This window comes from Pinus tabuliformis, chromosome 8, assembly GCF_031772625.1.
Source record: "Pinus tabuliformis cultivar Carrire ecotype Pingquan chromosome 8, CPIR1, whole genome shotgun sequence".
In the NCBI taxonomy this organism is placed as follows: domain Eukaryota; kingdom Viridiplantae; phylum Streptophyta; class Pinopsida; order Pinales; family Pinaceae; genus Pinus; species Pinus tabuliformis.
Window position 1 is genome coordinate 1,966,890,304 of NC_142294.1, and position 23,464 is coordinate 1,966,913,767.

Consider the following 23,464-nt stretch of genomic DNA (forward strand, 5'->3'; position numbering starts at 1 on the left):
CACTGTCTCAACCAAGTAAATTAGTGTCAATCTCCTCCTCATGCCAAGAGCAAAAATTATGCAAATGCTTAAAACCCGTAAACAAAGAAAGTTGCTCCATATTATCACTGTAGTTCTCCTTTTATGCCCAGGTAGTGTGAATGGCTGAGGGAAATATATGTAATTATATCCAATGGAAGTCCTAAAGTAGACTCCCCAAGGCCTCACTAGGGAGGCCCTCGAATTTCTCCAAAATGAGGGTGGAATTTATGCTTGGAATTCCTATGCTAAAAAGAAATTTTCTTATTGTACTAAACAACCCCAAGAGAAGATCAAAGGTGAAATGTAATAGGAAAAAGATGATCAAAAAATGAGTGTGTCCTCCTTTTATAATTTCTTCCCATGCTTCTAGATTCCCTTTTCAATTATTATTTTATTTGTGGGGGTCATTTTCCACTAGGTGACTTTTTCCTCCATTTTAATAAAACAATAATTTCCCACCAATCTCCATTAAAATAATGTTTTGTGTTCCTTCCTTCAATAAAATATTATTTTTACACCATTCCATTAAAATAATTTTTTTGTCTTTTCTCACAAAATAATGTTTTACCCTTTTCTAATATTATAAAAAACTAAAAAAACTCTTTAGTGATTTTAGCATGCACAAAATTGGGGACATGACGGTCCTCCCTGCCAAAAATTGCTTCTCCTCAATAAATATCACTAGATGTTGTTGATCCACGGGTTGGTTGAGCTAATGCAAGGGTCCAAATGTGCCACTAAAACACTCCTCGATGTCGCACATCATCACATGAATAAATCCTATGTCACGAGGGTCCCAAACCATCCTGACCTCCTCTTGCGGAACATCTTTCCATATTGGTGAAGTCCCCCATGTCATTAGTGAATCATTGAAACCCAATGGAAGATCTGAATGATCTTTCCCTATAGAAACAATTGAATTCCCAAGTGTATTTAAATGGTCAAATCCTGTGATGCCCAGATCCCACGCTAATCTCAAAAGCGTGCCACCATGTTATCGTTACACCACTCTTATCATGATTTTCTTCCCATCATGCATAAGCTATATCCTCCTCTCTTGGAATCTGATGGAAAAATATATGAGTGCCAACACATCTGGCCTAAGAAACTCCATGATGTCAAGGCCTACCCATCTAACACTAACCCTAATCTAGAGCAGTGGCAAGAAAAACAATCCCTATCATGTGACAAAGGCCTCAACGCTCCCCCATATGTCAAACCAAGAGTGAGTTGGGTCGCTCTCTACCTTAATCCTTCTCATGACGAAATAAAGTGACCAATAAACCTACGGAATCTCTGAATCCCATAGCCATATCAAGTGCAGCATAGTCGTGAGAACTAGTGGCACCAACCCATATCCTATCTCAATTCCATGCTACAATCAATATATGGACTCCAAAAATCATGAATCAATCTGGTTCGTGCAAGATTTCCTTATGACTCCCACACCACACTGCGAGATATGTTACCTTGTATCATGAAAGTGTCACCAAACATTGTGTGGAGTATAAAAACACACCAACAAGAATGGTCCACCAACTATTGTATATTATCATGAGATATCTCAAAATGCCTCACCCAAAAGGTGTCATGCATCTCCCTAAGTGTGGGCTCAAGGGTGGAGCACGTGCTACCTCTACTGAAGACCGGATCATCCCCAAACTTGCACTTGCCAACTTGTGCTTTGACCATATGCCACTACCAGAAATCCTCTCTCTTGATGCACTGTGTCTCGCCTAACTATCTCAGATAAAAATTCTAAGTCTTGTTGCTCATGATGAAGACATCAAGAGACAATACCCAAGTCCCATGTAACATAGTGCAATGGTTGAGAGTGATAAGTGTATGGGACCTAATGGGTATAATCAAGAACTCATATGGAAACTCACGATCAACCCTATGACCAACTTGTTCTCTAATCCTGAGAGTTCCAAACCCAAGAGTATTATGGTTGTCCACCTCAAGGGATATCTTTAGAGGTAACACTCCAACTGAACCTATTATGCATCGTCATGCCCTATTTTACACAAGCACGTACTCCTACACTCCTATGCATAACATCGAACCTCATGGCACAACTGCATAATCCACTCGATACCAATGCTCATTGCAGTACCACTCTGAACCATCAGACATCCCTCATGTGTCAGTGCATCCACCACCCTACTAGCAATCCCTCCATGATGTGAGCTACATCTCCTCATCTATCCTGACAGACCTGAGTAGCCTAACTCCTCACATGCTAACAATAATGATACTATTGTTCCCATCCTTAATAGCTTCAGTGTCCAATATACCAAGGAGTGAGCATTGCCTCCATGCAATGCTTTGTCTAGTGCCCTCCTGATGCACCCCCTTCCAATAAGCACATGCTAGAGGATGTTACTCATCTTGCGACTCTATGCGCAACCAACATTCCCAAACAACTCATCGAGTCTACTTGATCCTCTGTCAATCCAACCTATCACTAACATTGATTGAGATCCAAGAGTGTGTGGTCACCTAGTCATCGAATTTATCACAGTTCTAATACCCTCACTAGCTAAATCCATGATGTGGTGGGGAGTCCCATCTGGATCCCAAAATCCATCATCATACGTCTCCAATGTATGGTAGGAGGCCCCACTTGGATCCTAGTTCCAACTTGGGCCTCCAATTTCCCCAATGTTTGGGAGCTCCTGTTGAGCTTCACTCCCAATTACGACCATCCCAATAAGTCCAAACCCACTCCACCGAGTACGAACTTAGAACCTCTTTCCATCCAACCCCAAGAGAGGGATTGAATGCATGTACTCCTATACAAAGAACTATCTCTCCATCCTACGAATATTTCACCCTATGCAACTCATGTCACCTCATCTCACTGGTTGGATTTCCACATAAAATCTATTGAGGTGACTCTAATTATCCCTCTCCATTGTGTAGAGGAAACCCACTAGTGCTACAAGCCCCATATATTTATATATGAATAGGGCTACTATGGCACTCCAACATACACCCCTCTAGTTGAATCGTTAGGGACATCAACAGCTCCCCAACGTGAGTCATCTGGACCACTGACTCGGCACATACTGCTCTCATGCCATCCAACTCTACATTCTACTACAAAATGGTCTCTCAGATTGTCATGACCTTTTTCAATGTTAGAAAGCCACTGTGAAGTCATTGAAACTATTGTGGGAAGTTATCATCTATAACCTCAGTCACATCTTTGGATACCTTTGTGTCTCTAGGAACCTCATCAATGGTGGATATGTCTCCACGCAACTTATCAATGGTGTATACCGCTATGTCTCCTGGCACCTCATCAACCTGTTGTGGGAGGCCATCATCTGGAAACTCGATCATAGCTCTGAGTACCTCCTCAACGAATGGCCCTATAGGTGTATGCTCAATTGTCTCCACCGATGTGTCACTCTTGGGATATCTATGTGCTCCTCCTATGTGCTATCAACATCATGCTCAACCTTCTCCTCATGCACCTGATATCTAAAGCTAGGTCTGCACCAGCAGAATGACCTCCTGGTCTCATCCTCTAACTGTCCATGTCTTGTCCACTCCTTCGCAGGAGGTTGTGTGCCTTGATTCTAGGATCTTTATCTTAAGGATGAGGATGGCTCGACTATCCCCACATGGTGTAAATGGCTCCACCGTTGTGGCATGCTTAATTCTAGGATCTCTATCTTAAGGATGAGGATGGCTCCAGTTTATCCCCTTAATGCTACTCAATTGGGCCCATAATTCTTTTTAGCTTCTCATCATTTTCTTTTAGTATATCATCATTTTTTTTTAGAATTTCATTCTTTCTATTGTTTTCCTTCGTGATCCTCTATGTACTACATATTTCTTTCTTCACTAGAATGTCCTTAGTTTCACCATTCACTATGCATGCATGCCTACACCTCCATGATCTTACTAGTCTCCCCACAACTCACCAAGATCATGCTCTGATACCAATTTAATGTTCCTAATGGAAAAATAATAGTAAATAACAACCAGCCCCAAACTACCCTCACTTGAAATTTGTTAGATTTGGAACCTACTTGTTCTAGTCTCTAGAGATGTGACCTTAAGAACTGGACATAGCTCCCTCAAAACCTCATCAACACATCTTCATAATCTGCCCAAGGAATGCGGCAACATTCCTACTTAGAATTCAGACTTACAAGGAGAAAAACACATCATAACTCAACCCATATTTTTTCATCAAGCCTGCAGCTATCATTCTGTATCAATTCGGCCTTATCACAAGTGTCAAAATCACCCAAACATAACCCTTAAACAAATTCGCCCTCCTTCGCTTGAGCTCAACTTAATTTAGAGAGTTATGTATGAATTGATGCACTTTTGGATGTGTGAAATAACATCGCATCACTTTGTATTTATAGACTTTACAAGGGCTCCATGAGTGGACATGTCTTTTGGACATTCACACCAACCATACATGACTTACATGCCAAAAAAATCATTTTCAACTTCAAAGATTCATATCTCGTTAAAGACATCTCAAATTTCGAAGATTCTCGAAGCGTTGGATTTTCCTTGCCGTCTTCTATCATCTCCATCTATCACATGTCCAAAATTCTCCATGGTTTTGGCCCAAATATCGATGGGTCAAATCCCCAACCTTGGATTCCAAGCCCACAAATGAATTTTGTGGCCCTTCACCCTCCAAACCCCTAACCCTAGGGCTTGGAGTACCTCCCAAGCTACTCAAAGAATCAACAATTATCACTATTCAATATCAATAGCCTCGTATGATTGTTCTAAAAGTTGCTCTCCATCTATGAATAATCTTCCATTCACATGCATGGATGGAGCTAGTAATTAAAGCCTTGAATTGTATGACCATTTATCGATTGCAATCTTTTCTTTATTGTCTTTTATAAATTAATCAAGTATATTGTAAAAATTAATAATAAAATAATATATTTAACAATAACATATATTTTAATTTAACTATATTTTAATCTAACACTACATAACCTTCTTTTCCCATGAGAGTGTTTCTAGAAGGCAATTGTACCTTTAAATGAAAAAATATGATATTATAGTTTATAAAAAAATCATCCACAAATAGAGTTCTTATTATCTCTATGTAGCAAATAATGCAATCATGGATTATCTTGTTATTTTAATTATAAATTTTATTAATATAAAGTTTTATTTCTTTATTGCTTTATTACTCTAATTTAACTACATTTAAACTGAGTTGGAGTATCTATTTTGTATCACTTGTTCAAATATAGGAGCTAATTCATACCTTTCAAAGAGTAATAATTATACTAAGTGGCACAGGACACTAGCTATGTGGCCTGGTTAATAAAAAGAGTTTGGAAAGAAGTTATTACAGTGTGAAGTAGCATACTATCATTATATATTTTCTCAATAGTTATTATTTGCCATTACCTCATTAATGAAAAATTATGAATTTTGGATCACTTAAATGGAAACGCACAAATATATGATTTTCCATTATTTTTACAAGGCAAATTTGAAGGTTGGTTAGACTACGACTTTTAAAAGTGGTTATTCATGATAGTTGATTGTGGCCAAAATCTAACAAGCAGACATTAACGATTTAAATGTTCAGCAACTTGTAACCATTACACTTTTGACCATTAGATATTGGAGATATCGAATAGAAAATATATAATGGTATAGAAGAATAGAATGGTTGGTTTATTTCAATGTCATATTTAATTGCTGAGTTGAATATAATGTTAGATTTAATGGTTGGATTAAGGGGGGAATGTTGAATACCTAATCCTCTAAGGGTTGGTGTGGAAGTTGAACAACCAAAAGGAGTCCAAGAGATCACTTGGAATATGAATCCAAGGGTCACACCATGCACCATAAATGTATATCATTTGTTAATAATAAAAGTACTCTCCTGTTTATCTTTCCTATTTTATTGCTGCACATGTGTGTGTTTACCAGATTTAATTGCTCATTTGAATATAATGGTATAGAAAAAATTATAATTATACGTTCATTTCGATATCAACTAGGTCTTGAGAATATAGTACACCCATTAATTGCAAGACTTTGTCTTGCCACAAGCTGTGGTCCATTGAAACGTTCTTTAGCAAGCAGTCACTTGCAGTCTCCGATATTTGGATTAATATGGCTGAAAAATCAGCAAAGTTGACAATAACTTCAATATTTGGAGTAAATAAATAATACCAATAGTTTCCAGACGATATCAAAAGAATCGTTTATGTAAATATCTAGTCATCTGAACATTGACTTTTAATGTTGATCAACTTGTAAGAATTCAAATATTTTAGTTGTAGAATTCTTGACATAAGTAAAACAATTAAGAGAGGGTAAGGTCTAACCATTTCCAGATGATATAAAAAGAATCATTTATGTAAATAGAGTCATTTGGATGGAGATCGAACAATAATTCTAAGTACGATCAAAATGATAAAATACTATATTATTGATTTATATATTTGTAAAGTTATTGTTTTACTGTGCAAATGACATGATATAGAAAATGGAGTTTGTCTTTAGTATAATTTTCTGGAATTTCTAGTATGCAGAAAAATTAGAGGTGAAATCTTAATTTGTGTTATTTAAACTATTTTTTTTATTGTATATATGGATTCAACATCCTAAAAAACCCCTAGGGCACTTGGATTGTGTAGAGGTTACCCATCAAAATTGTGATTTCAATAAATTCCTGCTGGATTTGAAAACCCACCGAAAAAGCTTCCAAAAGGTCTCACTAAAGACAACTCGATAGAAAATCGCCAAGGGGATTACTGCAAAGAATCTGCGTGGACATGTAAAGTCCCTCTCTATATTCATACTTGATCAATCTATTGAATAGATTTTGTAGATATGAAAGGCGCTTCATAACCCCAATATATTTGCAGATCTATCAGGTAAAAGGCAGTCGCAGGCATGATTACGTTGCAAGATTGTTTATTAGAGGATGAAACAGAAGGGGCTCCGTACTTTTAGTGGGATCAGGATTATAATGAATTAGACTCGTTTGGAAATTCTTATACCGGATATGAGTGGACATCGTTTGTTTTCATTGTTATATTTATTACCTTGGTCTTAGTGGATGTGTGGAAGGCCTTGTGAAGAAAGGCTAATTAGATTCCGGTATTAGCTCTTGTTCTCAGCGCTCTTACCATCCAGTTGCTCATTTTTATTGATCACTTGGATGTTAGTCTAAATTCAAGCAATCCATATTTTAAAAACACCCAATTGATTCTTTTGGTGGAGGAGCAGCTCCTTATGGATAACATGAGAGTTATGATGTGTGTGTTCATTTCCTACTCTCTTCTTGGAATTATCATTTGGGGCTTCAAAAGTGTATGGGGCAATCTTGAAGCACTAGCATTAATTGTAATAGCCCATATGGCATATGAGGCTTACTTCTTTATAGCATTTTGGAAGGATTCTGTAGGCGATTTTGATTCTGTAGCATGGTTAATACCATCTCACATTGCCGTGTCGTTATGTTAGACAACTAATCCTCAGATTAGATTTGTGTTATGGTGAGTGGTTATTAGAGTCCAAGAAGACCCATAAACTAATTCAACGATTTTCTTGTTGTATTAATATGTACACTATGTAAATCGTTCATTGAGATCAATTCTTAATACAAAGTTAAGATTGGTTTCGAATTTTTTGTCTTACAGTGGTATCACAATAGAGGTTAATCTGCTCTGTGGAATAGTATGAGCCACTAGTTTTGTGGCCTTCTTTTGCACTCATGTTCATGCGCCTTTTTCCCTCATTAGTTTGGTGTGCTGTGGATGGTGTAAGAGGAGTGTATTATTAGCATGTTCCACTGTGTAGCATCATATGAGAAGCTTAAATTGGGGTTCGAGTGCATAGGCCTTAAGGGCTTTCAATTCATTGTTGTATTAATGATTTTTGATAATGAATATATAACGATTTGTATGGAGAAAGGACCTGTGGGGCCTATTTACAGTTGGGTGAGATTTATATATTGAGAACCCACAGTGTGCGAGTTATCAAGAAGTGATTTGAATAGTATTGTGGCAAGTGAAATTTCATGAAGTTCCTGTTTCTTATTAAAACTCCATGCTTCTCAGAAATCGTCACTCTTGGAGGTCAAGGCATGAGTGAGAAAAACATCTTCTGAGAATATGATAATCTAAAAGAGATTCGTGAGTATCATAGAGTTCATCCTATTACACGTGCTATAGAATTTGAAGATCTTGAAGAATTGAAGAATTGTTGAAGGAGATGAGACCTGGTCAGCACAAGATCCAGATTCAGAAATTGTTGCTAAAGAGAACCAAGGTTTAAATTTCATGTGGACAATTGCACTCTTGTATATGAGCATCCTAGTTGAAGTTTTAACACGACCACCCAAAGCCATTACCACTACAACTATCACAGAAAGCCATCTATTAAAGAGACATAACAGGCCAAGAAGGATTTTGGCTGCAACGCTAGATTGGAACAAAAATGTGGAACTTTATTGAAGTCGTACAATCTATTTAGTTTTGGTGAAAGCATTGTTAGTAGATGAGTTGGAGAAATGGAGGGGACAATCCTCTTCCTTGAAGTCAGAAAAATCCATAAGTGTGTGAACATTTATAAACACATTGAAATTTAAGAGTTGAACATTATTGATATGGAGCTTTTAGAAATTGATGAGTGCATAGGCAAGCCGAAATGTGCATCAAAGCCTAAAAAAAAATTGTATGAGAGACATAAGTGAACTGAGGTATAATAATATTAGTTTATTAAATAAAATCTCATGAAGCTATGCAACCATAAAGATGCTTTTGTTGTGAATATTATAAAGTTATAATATGGCAGATTCCACTCGCATTGTCCCCTATTTGTTCATTATGTCATTTCTCATTTACACATCGTCCCCATCTGTTGATTCTATCTAGATTTACATCAAGTTTTGATCCCACGACAATTAGCTAGCCAAACATATTCTACAAGAATGATCATCCTCCCATGATTCGATCATCCATGCCTTATGCCTAAATCAAATAAAAAGAAGGGGTTGTTTATATTTTGTTCACGCTGACCAATCATCCTTCACTGCCTTGATTACGTGATGTAGATAAGGTGGGGCCATGGTTGTTAGGAAAGCGAAGTTTGCAGAGGGCATAAATTGAAAAGGCGATGAAAGAAGCTTGTTTACCAAGGTATTTGAAGTCCATAAAAATAAAATCTTATTCAAATTTCGTGAGAAATTATTTCATATTCTTGCTCCCAAAGTATCGTTTTGCACTTGGATCTCTCGGACATTGTGTTGCTTCAGAAGGTGCAATAAAAAAAGATAAAGGTGTATATGATTCTTGACATCTGTGATTATGAAAAAAAAAATGACAGTGAATGTATGGTGGACACACCCATAATTTACAGGTTTGGAATTCAATCATATTGTTGGGTCTTGAAAATGTCATTCATTTCCATTACACTTTCACTATTATGTCCATTATATCACCTCCATTTCACTACTATGTCACTACATTCATCCCACTTTCGTTATCATTGGGCCACATTTATGTTTTTCCAAACTTTATTAATTTTTAGCCTTTTTAAGTGAATTTGTGGTTAAGATTAGAAAATAATGTGCACATGCTTATACCTAACAAGTGGGTTGAGATTGTTGACATGTGTAGGTCAAAAAGAGGCTTTTAGAACACCTTTATGTGGCACTCTACGGACAAATTCGAATTTAAGTGGAGAGAATCATGGGATCATGAGGTTATGTGTCACATCTCCTAATTGTATTGAAACTCTAAGAAGACATGTGTCTTATCAGTTCCTATTTTGATTAGGACTCTAGAGGTAGAGGGAGAGATTCACAGACTTTCATTAATGAGATGGCTTCTCATCTTTTTTTGTAGTTTTTTGGTAGCTCTTTAGCTTGGAGCTTGTAGTTCTTCTTTGATGGCTTGGGAAAGCTTTGGAGGGCTTTGTTGTACTTTGTAATTTTGAAGAATTTGAATAAAGCTTTGATGTTCTCAACATGGAAGGAGATGTGAAGTAGATGTCATGGAGCACATTAGAATGTAAGGTAGAGTAGATTTTTTTTTGAAGTTTTGCTTTGATTTCATTCAAGTATGTCATTTTATTGATTTCAAGTTTGATAGTTTAGATTCTCCATTCATGCAATTTTAATTCATGCAAGTGTGTTCAATCAGTTGATTGTAGATTTATCTAACTGCGTAATCTATGCTTGACAAAATATTCCAAGAAAGTACTCTTCCTATTTTCCGATTGGTGAATTGGAGCATTAGAGCACACAATAAATTAGTTTTTCTTTGCATGTTCTTACCTTTTGCTTAGTAGGATACTCATTACATAAGTTCATGTCACATTGAGTCTTTTTAGTTCCTTAAGAACGAAATTGGCGATATGTGAAGTTATGAATGGGACTTGATTTTTTTTTCTTTCTTTCTACTTATTGTAGTCTTTCATTCTCTCATCATTATATGATGATGTTTTTAAAGCCAACATTGGCAAAATGTTATGATTATGAATGAGATGACTTGCTTTCCATTAGTATAGCATTAGATAGTTTAGTGTCATTCTCTCATCCTATATAATGATTTTTTTAGAGCCAACATTGGCAGAATGTTGTGATTATGAATGAGATTATTGACTTGCCTTTCATTAGTTTAAGAGCAGTTTCAAGTTTTACTTTTTCCTTTAGTTTAAAATGCAGCAGCTTTATTTTTCTTGCTTTCTTTTCTTAGATATTTTGCCGGTTTAGATTAATCTAACTGTTCAAAGTTTTGATTTGTTTCATTTTCTCTTTTCTTTAGAAATTAGATTCTAACATAAAAAAAAACCCCCAAAAACAACATAAACTATAAAACAACGAAGTAAGAAAAAAGGTTAACTAAGCACATATGGTGCACCACACTTCATCAGTTTATGATACCCAGATTGATAATTTATGTAGAGCAATTTAGGATACTAAATTCACTAAACATTTTGGCACCCTTGCCACGGAAGTGTAATTAGGAGACATTATTTCTTACATCTAAAAAAAATTAATAATTTCTTGAGTATGCTCTCCTCCTGCACTTTGTGTGATTTGGAGGATCAGAAAAAGAATTGTTATGTTAAAAAAAAGAAAAAAAGAAAAAGGGGACAAAATAAACTTCATCATTTCATTGGATTCAAAAAAATAAAAAAAAATCCAATTGCTTTGATAGGTTTAGTTGTCCAAGATTGACTGGTTATGGTTTGTAGTGACCCTCAAAACACTGTGTCCTGTTTTAATAAGATTCTGCAAATTACGTGCGAAATGAAGTCTGATTCCATAGCTAACTGAGAATCCCGTAGCTATTTCCAAGGTTTAGCAGGTTGCAGGCATCCAATGAAGAAACCAAACACATGGGCATCTCTGGAATCATCCCGACATGGATCTTATCCTAGTCACCCAGCCTAGATCGATAAAACAAATCAGCTTAAGACCTCAGTCAAAGTCCTGTTTTTAGCATATTTTACTTGAATTATTTGCTGCCTGAAATTGAAAAACATTAATCATTCTTATAAAATTTCACAATTTCAGAAGAAAAAATAAAAATCAATGGCTATCCCCAATTCCAGTTTTCATTGTGGCCTCAATAGAAAATCTGCATTCTTGTTTGAGCTTTGGCCTTGAAACAAACCTGCAAAAACATTTAATATATATATATATATATATATATATATATATATATATATATATATATATATATATATATATCTGCAAAAGCCTCCTCTAGTTGTTTGCCTGACTCTTGTAATCAGCAGCAACAGGCCAATGTTAGTGAAAATTCTCTGTCCAGCCAGAACATCTCAAGTGAGACCATACCTATATGAAGATGCCTGCCAATATTTATGATAAAATCAGTGGCCTTCCAATATTGCATACTATTCTTCTTTCATCTCTGTGTAGGCTCTGAAATTAGAGAGAGAGCAGCAGTATGCAATAACATTGCGAACTGTTCTTCTATTATCCATGTGCATTCTCTTTAGATCTCAACAATTTATGGATCGTCAGCATAATCCATTTATGGACCATCCACTTCCGCTCCGTGAAAGTGGACCACCACTAGTGACAAGCATAACTAAGGCAATTACACAGCAAAACAAACTAGAAAGCCGAATGTATAATGTAAAAATTTCTGTTTTCCCACCCCGGTTTTCAGTTTCTCCTTATTTCTCCCATGTAGTTAAATGCTCATTCCCATAACCATACATTTAACAGACTGAAAAAAATAAATATTGCTGAAAACAAAAATTCTGGAAATTTTTCAGAATGCTGGAAATTGCAGAATTAAAAATCAGCAATTAAAAACAGCCATTAAAACACATTAAAACACTGATATTTTTGGTCAACTTGACCCTGGAAAAACCCCCTACAACTTTTGGGGAAAACCAGTTTGAGAGCTCTTCTTTATTTCTGAAAATTGTCTTTTTACAGTGAGAATTATTCAGCAAAAAAATCAGCAAGCAAATTTACAACTTATCTCCTTTCCCGTGCCTCACAGCAATCTGGAAATTACAACAAACAGGACAACAATAAATGCTGTACGACCTCCGTTTTGTGTGCAGAAAAATCAGCAAACTGCTCCTCGATTTTTGTGCAAAAATCTGCCTTTCACTATGTGCTGAATCAGCTGTACAAATCTGCTCAACTGCTGCCTTGGAATGTGTGCCAAGCTGCTGTCTCCTTCTCCTTCCTGCTCAGAAATCTCTCTTGCTCTCTTGCTCTCCTTCTCCCAATCTGCTCATGAAAGAATGAATGACCTTTTCCTCCTTTTCCTCCTTTAATATAACTCCAAGTGACTTTTGGGTGATCTCTAAATCCAATGGCTGAAATAGATTTAGATCAATGGTTGAGATTAAATGCTCATTTAAATCTCACTTTCTATTTTTTAATTCACCCCACTTTAATAAAGACCCACTTAGTCATTTATTTCCAAAGTCACTTTTCCTTTCTAATTTTTCATTGACTTTATAAAAGTCACTTTAAAATTAGACTTAATAACTTTATCACTTAAAGTCACTTTTAAATTAGATTTAACTTTATAAAATTATAAAGTCACTTTAGGAGAAAAATTAAATTCTTTTGGACACTTTTCCCTAGGCCAAAGATCAAAGCCTAAGGGAACCACCTGTCCTCCGGTACCAAATTTCAACACTCCCTCTTACCGAGGAAGGTGTTCCTCACCACACCCATCTTGTCTCTGAAGTAGACATGCTTGCCCCGTGGTAAGGCTTTGGTAAGGATATCTGCAACCTGCTCATCAGTGGAAATATACTCAAACTTCACAGCTCCCTTCTGAACATAGTCTCTGATGAAATGATATCTGATCCCGATATGCTTTGACCTGTCATGAAATACTGGATTCTCCGTGAGTTTAATGCAACTCTGATTATCACAGTAAATCACTGAAGGTCTCAACGGCTGACCAAATAAGCCAAACAACATCTTGCGAAGCCAGATGGCCTCACAACTAGCTAGACTGGCTGCCATATACTCTGCTTCCGCTGAACTCAGTGCTACTGACTGCTGCTTCCGGCTGAACCATGACACTACTACTGAACCCAACCCAAAACAACACCCTGAAGTGCTCTTCCTATCAGAAGCACAACCTGCCCAATCAGAATCAGTGTATCCTGCCAATCTCACTCCATCTCCCTGCCTGTAGTCCAGACCATAATCCACTGTCCCCTGCAAGTACCGCAAAATGTGTTTTGCAGCCACCCAGTGAACCTTCCTAGGCTCACACATAAACTGACTCATCGTGTTGACTGCAAAACAGATATCTGGTCTAGTGTTGACCAAATACATCAAGGAACCAATCAGCTGCCTATACAATGTGGGATCCACCAACTCGGAATCCGAAGCATGAAGCTTCTTCCAGTTGGTGATCATCGGTGTCGTCATGGGTCTACAATCCTCCATGTGGAATCTGCTAAGGATGTCCACAATATACTTCCCCTGCCCCAAGAAGAAATGCCCCTCCTCCTGCCACACCTCCAAACCCAAAAAGTAATGCATCAAGCCGATGTCCTTCATCTCAAACTCCGCCGCAAGATCTCTCTTGCAGTGCTCTATAAGTCTCTCTGCACCTGTAATGATCAAGTCATCCACATACAGCACCAGAATGAGAGGCTCCTCACCAATCACAATAAAGTAAAGGTTCGGATCTGCCTCACTCTTTGTGAAACCCATCCCCTGCAAGTATGCATCTATCCTGGAGTACCAAGCTCTGGGAGCTTGCTTCAGGCCATAAAGGGCCTTCTTCAATCTGCACACATGGGACTCCTTCCCATGCACCTCAAAGCCCTGTGGCTGCTCAATGTACACCTCCTCCTGTATGAAGCCATTGAGAAATGCGGTCTTCACATCCATCTGGTGGATCTTCCAACCCATCTCTGCTGCTATCGATATAATGGAGCGGATCGAAGTATATCGAGCCACGGGAGCGAAGGTCTCCTCATAATCAACTCCCTCTACCTGGGAGAACCCTCTAGCCACAAACCTCGCTTTGAATTTCTCAATGCTGCCATCTGCAGCATGCTTTACCTTGTAAAGCCATCTGGAAGTAACCACGGATTTGCCCTCAGGCCTCGGCACCACCTCCCAAACATCATTCTTCATGATAGAAGAATACTCCTCCTGCATGGCCTCTCTCCAGACCTGCTGGCTAGCTGCCTCCTCATAGCTAGAAGGCTCAGAGTCAAGGATGCTGGTAACCATCGCCATATAACTACAAAACCTCTCAGGTGGTCTACTCTCTCTGACCGGCCTCTTCGGCTCAGCAACAGATGTGGCATCTCTCAAGGTGTCCTGAAGCCACTTGGGCTTCCTCTTCCCTGAGCGCACTTCTTCCACCGGAGAATGAAACTCCTCCTCCTCATCATCATCAGTAGCCTGAACTCCTGACTGTCTGTCTGCTGTCCTCCTGCCTGCACCTGAACCTGTAGAAGCTGAGGTACCGTGTGAACTGTCCATCAGTGGACTCCCTAGTGAACTGCTCTGTGAACTGCTCTGCATGCTGCCCGGAGCACCACCCCTCTGGCTCGATGAGCCACTGCTCACTGACGGACCTGACATCCTCATAGATGTACCTCCGGATCCTCCTGATCCCTGCCCACTGGATCCCTGCGACTGACTCAACTGCTGCTGAGGGTTTGGCTGATCCAGATACTCTAACTCCCGTGACCTCCTAAAGGCCCTGTCCTCCTCGAACTTCACATCCCGTCTGACAACAACTCTCCTCTGTGCAGGAATGTAAATCTGAAAGGCCTTTGAGGTCTCACTGTAGCCCACAAAGATACCCTTCTCTGCGGTGGGCTCTAGTTTGGTCCTCTTCTCCTTGGGTATATAGGAGTATGTAATGCATCCAAAGATATGAAGATGACCAAGATCAGGCTTCTTCCCAGAGAAAGCCTCCTCCGGAGTCATGTGCCCCAAGGCACGATGCGGACTCCTGTTCTGCAAGTAAACAGCTGTGTTGCAGGCCTCTGCCCACAAGAACAATGGCAACCCCTGATCATGTATCATGGCTTTGGCAGCCTCTATGATGGATCTGTTCTTCCTCTCCGCAACCCCGTTCTGCTGGGGGTTGTAAGGAACAGTGAACTCCCTCCTAATGCCTGCCTCCGCACAATAGTCAACAAACTCTCCAAGGGTGTACTCTCCTCCATTGTCCGACCTCAAGGACTTGATCTTTCGGCCTGTCTGTGTCTCCACAAGAGCTCTGAACTCCTGAAACCGCTTGAAGACCTCACTCTTGGTCTTCAAGAAATAAATCCAGGTCCTCCTGGAGTGATCATCAATGAATAAAACATAGTACTCATACCCACTCAAGGAAACATGAGACATCCGACCGCTCACATCGGAATGAATCAAATCAAGTATCCCCGTCGCTCTGCTGTCACTGCTGGGAAAAGGGGATTTGGCAAATTTGCCCATCGCACAACCTCTGCAAGTATCAAAGTGATCAGTACTGAAATCTGGCACACCTGTAGTGATCTCCCGCAATGTCCTCAAGGCTCCATGATACATATGTCCCATCCTGCGGTGCCAAATCTCACACAGCTCAGAACTGCTAGCTCTGCTGTCGGTACTACTGCTCAATGCCAAAAGGGGCTGAAATGCAAACTTGTACACCTTTGCATGGCGTACACCTATCACTCTAGCTGAATCAGCTGGAGCGTCCCTGGGATACATCAACACCTGTCCTCCCCTGAACAGTACCTCATATCCTCTGTCCTCCAAAGCTGAGACGGATATGAGGTTCTTCCTCATCCCTGGCACATAAAGAACCTCTGACACCTTCAAGGGAGGTTTGGACTCCCTCTGAAATGTCACTGTCCCCACCCCGACTGCTCTAACAACTCTGTCATCACCGAGTACTACCTCAATATCAGTGCCACTCTCTGAAAGCTCTGAGAAGTACTCACGGACTCCTGTCATGTGACGTGAAGCCCCACTGTCCACATACCAAATACCTGTAGATGCTCCACTAATCGAGGGAAAAGCATGCTCCCTCTGAACCTGTGTGGCAGGTGATCCTGCACTAGAGGACTCACATGTAGTGAACGCAAACTCCCGGTCAAAACGACCTGCAAAGTCCTCAATCTCAGCTGAAGCTGCCACGTCCTGGTTCTTTCCCTTCTTCTTCTTCTTCTCCGGACACACAACTGCATAGTGTCCCATCTTTTGACAATTCCAACACTTCACCTTGGAATAGTCCTTCTGTGTGTTCCCCTGTTTACCTTTACCTTTGCCTTTGCCCCCACCACCGCTTGTGGAAGCCTGCTTCTTCCCTTTGCCTTTCTTGCCTCCTGCCACCAGTGCTACATCCTCATCCTGCTCAACTGGCTTGGCTGCCCCAAGCTGTCCTTTCCTGATCTCTGTCTGAATGCAATCATCCCAAAACCTCTCCCATGTGGGAAGGGTCTCACGTGCACAAACCCCATCAGCAAAGTTCAACCATGAACGGGGGAGGCCATTCACTGCAATACGCACCAACTCAGTGGATGGAATGGCCTCTCCAATCGCTGCCAACTCATCTCTCACATTGGTAATCTTTGTGAGATATCCAGCTGCACTATCATTACCCATCTTAATGTTCTTCAGCTTCTCCTTCAGGACCATCTTCCGGTTCTCATTGGTACTCTGGTAGAGATTGGACAATGCTGTCCACATCTCATGGGCATTGCTCTTTCCTCTCACATGAGGAATGCAATGGTCTTTGATTCCGTCTAGAATCAGCCTCTTACCCTTATTGTTCTTCTTTTTATACTCAGCCAACTGAGTAACATCAGTGGGCACAACAACAGGGTTCTGTGCGGTATGCACCATGATATCCCAGACTTCTGCCTCCTCAAAGATACTCTGCATTCTCTCCTTCCAAACGCTGTAATTTATATGCCCATCCAGCCTATCCTCCACCCTCAATCCCAATGACATCCTGCTGTCCTAAAACTGAAAAATAGCACTGTTGTAGTAAAGATAAAACTGCTGTTTATGAAAAAATCAGCTTGCTGGAATTTTCTGAGTGAAAAATCAGCAACTGTAATTTTTCCTTTTGCTGTCCCAAACTGCCCTTCAGCACTCAAGCTCTGATACCATGTAAAAATTTCTGTTTTCCCACCCCGGTTTTCAGTTTCTCCTTATTTCTCCCATGTAGTTAAATGCCCATTCCCATAACCATACATTTAACAGACTGAAAAAAATAAATATTGCTGAAAACACAAATTCTGGAAATTTTTCAGAATGCTGGAAATTGCAGAATTAAAAATCAGCAATTAAAAACAGCCATTAAAACACATTAAAACACTGATATTTTTGGTCAACTTGACCCTGGAAAAACCCCCTACAACTCTTGGGGAAAACCAGTTTGAGAGCTCTTCTTTATTTCTGAAAATTGTCTTTTTACAGTGAGAATTATTCAGCAAAAAAATCAGCAAGCAAATTTACAACTTATCTCCTTTCCCGTGCCTCACAGCAATCTGGAAATTACAACAAACAGGACAGCAATAAATGCTGTACGACCTCCGTTTTGTGTGCAGAAAAATCAGCAAACTGCTCCTCGATTTTTGTGCAAAAATCTGCCTTTCACTATGTGCTGAATCAGCTGTACAAATCTGCTCAACTGCTGCCTTGGAATGTGTGCCAAGCTGCTGTCTCCTTCTCCTTCCTGCTCAGAAATCTCTCTTGCTCTCTTGCTCTCCTTCTCCCAATCTGCTCATGAAAGAATGAATGACCTTTTCCTCCTTTTCCTCCTTTAATATAACTCCAAGTGACTTTTGGGTGATCTCTAAATCCAATGGCTGAAATAGATTTAGATCAATGGTTGAGATTAAATGCTCATTTAAATCTCACTTTCTATTTTTTAATTCACCCCACTTTAATAAAGACCCACTTAGTCATTTATTTTCAAAGTCACTTTTCCTTTCTAATTTTTCATTGACTTTATAAAAGTCACTTTAAAATTAGACTTAATAACTTTATCACTTAAAGTCACTTTTAAATTAGATTTAACTTTATAAAATTATAAAGTCACTTTAGGAGAAAAATTAAATTCTTTTGGACACTTTTCCCTAGGCCAAAGATCAAAGCCTAAGGGAACCACCTGTCCTCCGGTACCAAATTTCAACATATAAATTCATAAAAATGCATAATAGTAAAAATATTAATCCACAAAAACGAAAAATAGAGAAAAATGTCAAACTTCAACTGAACCATCCAGCCAAATGAAGATGGATTAGGGAAAAATAAAACATGGGTTTTTTCGGCAATAGGGTCAATTAGATAACGCATAAAGAGTTTTAAGTAATTTGAATTGGTTTGGGAGAGTTTTGCAGTTCTTTGAAGCCCATCTTTGTAGGCCACGAGAGGGAAAAATGAAATTTGAACTAATTAACTGGAAGTTTGATTTAATTCGACTGCTTGGAGAGGGGAATTCCAATTTGGAATCAAGAATGTGCTGACAATAAATCATGATTACATGCCTCTTGTTTTTAATAACTCATCTCACACCTGTTTAGAGACGTAAGCTGATTGAATATGGCTCTCTGTCATCGAAGTTTTCATTTTCTACTCCCGCAACCTTTTTATGAACTCAAACCACTCAGACTCCATTTAGTCTCATGGTTCTGTTGATGAGGGATACTCTTCCTCCACACAGTATGTCTGTACACCAAGCTTTACAATCTTCATCTATTTCCATTCATACGAGTCTTCGTAAACCCTTCTTAACTCAACCTCATACTCATCGTTTTCCCAGTTCCATACCCATCAATTCTCTCCCCACAGTCTTCTTCCATCGTCTATATAACCATTTTGTTTCCATATAACCGTCATTTACAGAGGTATTTACATAGTGAAAAAGGCAGAATGGGTCTCATTGTGAGGACAGAGCCCGAAAGAGTCAAATTCATGGAAGGATACCCTCAGCTGAAGGGAACATTGAACAAGGCTCGCTAAAATTCATCAAAAAGTTCAAAGACCATCACAAGGAGGTTACCAAAACATTTGCAAGATCTTTTAGCTGTGGAATGCAGCTTTGTTCCGCAGCTAACTGACAATTTCGCAGCCATTTTTATGCTTTTGTAGGTTATAAGTGTCAAGAGACGAAACAAGCCACATGGGTAGCTGGGAAAATGTTATTACATGGATGGTGTACTATTCATTTGATCCAAGTCAATGAAAAAGACCCTGGTCAAAGCAAAATCAAAATGTGTGTTATCACTAAGTCGCCACACTAAGTTACCACATGTCAAGAAAAAAACCAATTTTGAATCAATGAAATGAATAAGTTATTTACTCACTTTTTGAAGGTATTGATTAATTTTGGACTAATGATGAAAATGAATGGCTAATTTTTTATTCAAGATTTTTAGCTATAGAAATTGCGTGTGTTCCGCAGCTAAAGCCATTCCGCAGCTGAAGAATCTCATTATTCAAATCACCTTAACTTTCTCATACAAAATCAGATTTTGATGATTTAAGTGTCATTTGAAAGATCTCAACAACTACACAATGAGAAATCCATCATCAGAGTTTGAAACAGTAAATAATGAAATAAATTGCTGAAAAGAAGTAACATTCAACTTGAGGCATGAATTCCAAAGCAGGTATAAATTATTTTGATTCTTCCTTTGAGAACTTGTTTCATTAATACAAATTCTTAGTTTTGTGTGTAAATATCATAACTAGATAGATTGATCACCTCTCTCCTTTGATAATCTTACATTCCATTGCCGAAGAAGTATTAGTTTTTTTTGCATGTTCCAGGAGGAAGGAAAAATGACTACAAGTGAATGGTGACTCTCTAAGAGACCAATTTGTTTCATAAAAGGATGATCAAAAACAAAGAGGAAATATGCTAATGCAAAATCAGATCCAAATACTTGAAAAAAACTTTCAGATACTATTGTCTCCATCACATCCATACTTCATAATAAACCATTCACCTCATTTCCCTTCATATTTTCCATTTACATTCACATACACTTTCCATTTCTTTTTGTCCATTCATAACCCACAAATAAAAGCAAGAGGCTCATTCACATGCTTATTGCCCATTGCCATTTCTACTCTCCATTTCCATCTTCCATTTTCATCTTCCCTTTCTTGTCATTTTCATTTCACAAATAAGCTCTGCTTCAATGCAAATTATTGAGTCCATAGTCCTTTGAGTCTAAGTTCCTTGTAAAGACACCTTGAGGCTTGCATGCTTTAATGGCAAGTTCTCATGCTGACAAACAATGGGAATACATTAATGTCCATTGTTCATCAGATCTTCTAGGTGACTTGACATCGGCAAAACTATTCTTACCTAGCAAGATGTGTTTGGGCATCTTGAGTCTCATTGTCATCAATGGTGAGAGTTCTCGTGTTGACTAGTGGCATCCATTAATGGCCATTGAGTCAACAATTTCCTGCTATGTTTAACATCAAAACATCTTTTCACATAGTAAGAATTGTGCCAATGAGTTTTGAAGACATGAAGACTATTATTTTCAGCATTTTGGAGGAGATTCAGCAAATTTTAGTAGAAGCAATAAAAAGTCATCTTAACTCTTTATCCATGACTCTTATTGTTCAGCCACTTGAAGAAGAATATGATCAGAATTTTGCAGCCACCACACATACAACTCATCCATTTCAAAGGGTATGTTAAGGTACTTCATTTTCTAACTTTTGACCATAGAATTCCATAAAAAGCTAGAATAATAATTGTTGGAAAAACTTTTCTCTTCCTCATTTCATAAAATTGTCAATACCATCAGTTTGGGGGGGAGAATACATTCATATTCATATCTTGTCATGTCCATATCATATTCAGGAGCCCAAATACTTCCAAAATATATTAACTATTACATTGTTATTATGATCATACAATGGCTTTTCAAAAATTGCTTAAAGGATAAATTGGATACAAACACAATGATGGTTGTCACACAAGAACCAACCATCATGCAATCCAATAAAGATATACTTTCCAACAATAATCAAAATATCATTATGAAAAGTTCAAAGGTCAAAATAGATTGCAACAACAAAATATGGTTGTTACACAAGAACCAACCATGTTGCAATTCAAGAAAAACACTTTGCGAAAGTATGAAGTTATCAAATGATATCATGCAAAGTTAAGCCAAGGCTCAAGGGTCAAAAGAATTAATGTAATATATATTGCATGAGGACATGCAATAGCTTCAGTTTGGGGGTATGTTAGGTCTTGAAAATGTCATTCATTTCCATTACGCTTTCACTATTATGTCCATTATATCACCTCCATTTCACTACTATGTCACTACATTCATCCCACTTTCATTATCATTGGGCCACATTTATGTTTTTCCAAACTTTATTAATTCTTAGCCTTTTTAAGTGAATTTGTAGTAAAAATTAGAAAATAATGTGCACATGCTTATACCTAACAAGTGGGTTGAAATTGTTGACATGTGTAGGTCAAAAGGAGGCTTCTAGAAGACCTTTATGTGGCACTTTAAGTCCAAATTCGAATTTGAGTGGAGAGAATCATGGGATCATGAGGATATGTGTCACATCTCCTAATTGTATTGAAACTCTAAGAAGACATGTGTCTTATCAGTTCCTATTTTGATTAGGACTCTAGAGGTAGAGGGAGATATTCATGGACTCTCATTAATGAGATGGCTTCTCATCTTTTTGTATAAATGGGAGATCTCTCTCCTTCATTTGTTATCTTTTTAGTTCTTAAGCTTGTAGCTTTTTGGTAGCTCTTTAGCTTGGAGCTTGTAGTTCTTCTTTGATGGCTTTGGAAAACTTTGGAGAGCTTTGTTGTACTTTGTAATTTTGAAGAATTTGAATAAAGCTTTGATGTTCTCAACATGGAAGGAGATGTGAAGTAAATGTCATGAAGCACATTAGAATGTAAGGTAGAGTAGATTTTGTTTTGAAGTTTTGCTTTGATTTTATTCAAGTATGTCATTTTATTGCTTTCAAGTTTGATAGTTTAGATTTTCCATTCATGCAAGTGTGTTCAATCGGTTGATTGTAGATTTATCTATGCTTGACAAAATATTCCAAGAAAGTAGTCTTCCTATTTTCCAATTGGTGAATTGGAGTATTAGAGCACACAGTAGATTAGTTTTTCTTTATATGTTCTTGCTTTTTGCTTAGTAGGATACTCATTACATAAGTTCATGTCTCATTAAGTCTTTTTAGTTCCTTAAGAACGAAATTGGTGATATGTGAAGTTATGAATGGGACTTGATTTGTCTTTTTTTCTTTTTTCTTATTGTAGTCTTTCGTTCTATCATGATTATATGATGATGTTTTTTAAGCCAACATTGGCAGAATGTTATGATTATGAATGAGATGACTTTCTTTCCATGAGTATAGCATTAAATAGTTTAGTGTCATTCTCTCATCCCATATAATGATGTTTTTAGAGCCAACATTGGCGGAATGTTGTGATTATGAATGAGATTATTGACTTGCCTTCATTAGTTTAAGAGCAATTTCTAGTTTTACTTTTGCCTTTAGTTTAAATTGCAACAACTTTATTTTTCTTGCTTTCTTTTCTTAGATATTTTTCCGGCTTAGATTAATCTAACTGTTCAAAGTTTTGATTTGTTTCATTTTCTCTTTTCTTTAGAAATTAGATTCTAACATAAGAAACAAAACCCCAGAAAACAACATAAACTATAAAACAACGAAGTAAGAAAAAAGGTTAACTATCACACATGGTACACAACACTTCATCAGTTTACGATACTCGGATTGATAATTTATGTAGATCAATTTAGGACACTAAATTGTCTAAACACATATACTCGAGTTTACCTTTGGTGAGAAATCAATATCTTCGAATGGTTCTGACAGTGAATGTTTTTCCGCAGTGCCTACCTGTTGTTGTATATTTAATTTGTGGTGTTTCATTTCATGTTTTTTTTTAAATGCCTCTTT